Below are 2,542 nucleotides of genomic sequence, written 5' to 3'. Positions count from 1 at the left end.
TCTCTCTCTCTCTCTCTCTCTCTCTCTCTCTCTCTCTCTCTCTCTCTCTCTCTCTCTCTCTCTCTCTCTCTCTTCCTCTCCTCTCCTTTTCCTTTCCCTCTCCTCTCCTCTCCTACTATCAGAGCCTTCTACAGAGAGCTGGGTCTTCATATAATATGTCCGAATAGGATAATTTGAGCCTGGTCATTTGAACCTTGAGCAAGAACTCTGGGTTGATTTTCTTGATAAACCATGGGTTTGTTTTCTTGGCTGTCCATCATATTCTCAGGAGTCTTCTCCAACACCAAAGTCCAAAGAAGTCAATACTCTTCTTATCTCTTCAATGGACATCCCACAGACATAATCAGACAACCAAAACAGTGAAGGAATGTAGAAATGGATGCTTTGTGTGAAGGGGTGCCCATCTGCCTCCTTTCCTTCCAGGCAAGTCTGCAACCATGCTTTCCTAAGGCAGCTGCTTTGTGGAGGCATCCTTCTCACACCTATTTTATGACGCCGCTCACAAAATGCCACCAAGGTCCCAATTGTGCCTGATAATCATAATAAGAACAACAGCAACAGAGTTGAGAAGGTCAAAGGTGTCTCAGATCAGGTTGTAATGGTAATACATCTCTCAACCTCCAAGGAATACAAGAGTGGAATTAAATAAGGCCTCAACTGGCTTCATCAGATCACCGGAGTTAAGTTTGCCAAATCCTTGTCTACAGGTCTATTTGGTCATTACATTTTACAGCCTGAACACAGAGATGCCAACTAATGGAGGCCAACTGATCCCCTGAGCTGTTTCTGAAGAGAATTGGTTAGTGATCTTTCCACAAAGGGTCAAACACGTTGCCACTTCGCTTTTCTGTGCTTTGTTGTTGTTGCTGAACTGGCACTTGAAATGATCATGAGAACTTCTCCACAGCCTCCTCCTACACAAAGGCTGGTGTGAGGAAACAGTTTGTGCGTTGAGACCTAAAATGTCTTTCCTCGTTGGACACAGAAAGGCACAATCGCATGGGGGGTAGGGGGAGGAAGGCTTCTATTTGTGACTGTAAAAATGGAACTCTGTGTCCCCTTCATTTCCTAATAAATAAAGAGATCCAGCTTGGATGAATTCTACAAGTAGATTGAAACATATTCAGGGTCCATTTAACTCCCCGTAAATATTTCTTGCTCATTTAAAGTCAGGATTTATCATTTTGCTGTACGTTAGGCTCAAGCCAGATCTTTAGCGATGTTTTCTCTTTTTAATTTTTGAATTCACAGAGAGATCACCTTCCTTCTCAAAGCTATCGCCCCTTTTCCAGCTTGTTGGCACGTTTTATTTACTTTTGCATCAAAAGCTCCTTCTTCTCCTTCTCCTTCTCCTTCTCCTTCTCCTTCTCCCTGGGTGAAAAACAGCCAGTGTTTCTTTAAAGCTCTGGAGAACTTTCCCAGCTGTTTAAAAGGTTGATAGTCTTTCACTACTGAACACTTTTCATTTGTTCATTTCAACCCTGCCAAGCATTACAGAAACAGATCACATCTGGAGAGCTATCGGCTTCTTAAATCCCCCTCATTTATGTAGGTGGCAAAAGTAATTGCAGAATAAAGAGAGAGTGAAGTAAACAACACTCTTCTCTTCAGTTCTCTTAGCAATTGACACAACATGGTTGCCATAACATCACAAATTCCTCTCCCAGTCTCCACCTGTTATTTCTTTCCTGTTCCTTCTTTCAGATGCCCAGAGATCGTCCACTGTAGATGAGTGTGTGGGCTTGGGCGGTGTATGATTCTGCAAAATATAACTGGACTTGTGGGATCTGAATATTTTGGAGCCACCTTTGAGGCTGATGGAGTGCAAAATTATAGGTCTTTAAGTTTCTGGGTGAAAGTAGGCGCACCCCTTCATTTCAACTCTGTCTGCCTCTTCTCTGGCCCTTGAATGATCACTATCGTAGCCCATCGTCTTTATATTTTATTCACTTGTTCTCTCACACCAAAGAGCTCTAGATGTTAATTTTAGTAGTGGATAATATAGCTCAGGGTTGAAGTGTTGAGCTTTTGAGGTCCTTGGATCATTTACTGCAAATGTGATTTCTGAGTTATAAGATGCCTCCTGGATGTTCTCGACCAGGGGTCTTCAAACTTGGCCCTTTTATGACTTGTGGACTTAAACCCCCAGAATTCCTCAGCCAGGCATGCTGGCTGAGGAATTCTGGGAGTTGAGGTCCACAAGTCATAAAAGGGCCAAGTTTGAAGACCCTTGTTCTTGACTAACAAAAATGTCAAGGTTTAGCTAGCCTGGTAATGAATCTTGTTAGCCATTTTTTTTGACTGAGAACATTCATGAGACATCCAGTAATGTTAAATTACTAAAAACACAACCAGCTAAATTAGAATTTAGCAGGCACTGAAGGATATGTTTTGGGGTATTTTGGTGACCTCCGGATCTACTTTGCCAAGACTTGAAGATAGAGACTGAAGAAGTGTGATGCAATTCTTAAATTAGATCTTTAGACTCTTTTCTTTCTTTCCTCTGTTTCTCTTTTAATTCAGGATCGAGAAAAGTGTACCC

This window comes from Protobothrops mucrosquamatus, unplaced genomic scaffold (genome assembly GCF_001527695.2).
Source record: "Protobothrops mucrosquamatus isolate PMUCROS unplaced genomic scaffold, P.Mucros_1.0 scaffold1217, whole genome shotgun sequence".
NCBI lineage: Eukaryota > Metazoa > Chordata > Lepidosauria > Squamata > Viperidae > Protobothrops > Protobothrops mucrosquamatus.
This window is presented reverse-complemented; position numbering follows the sequence as displayed.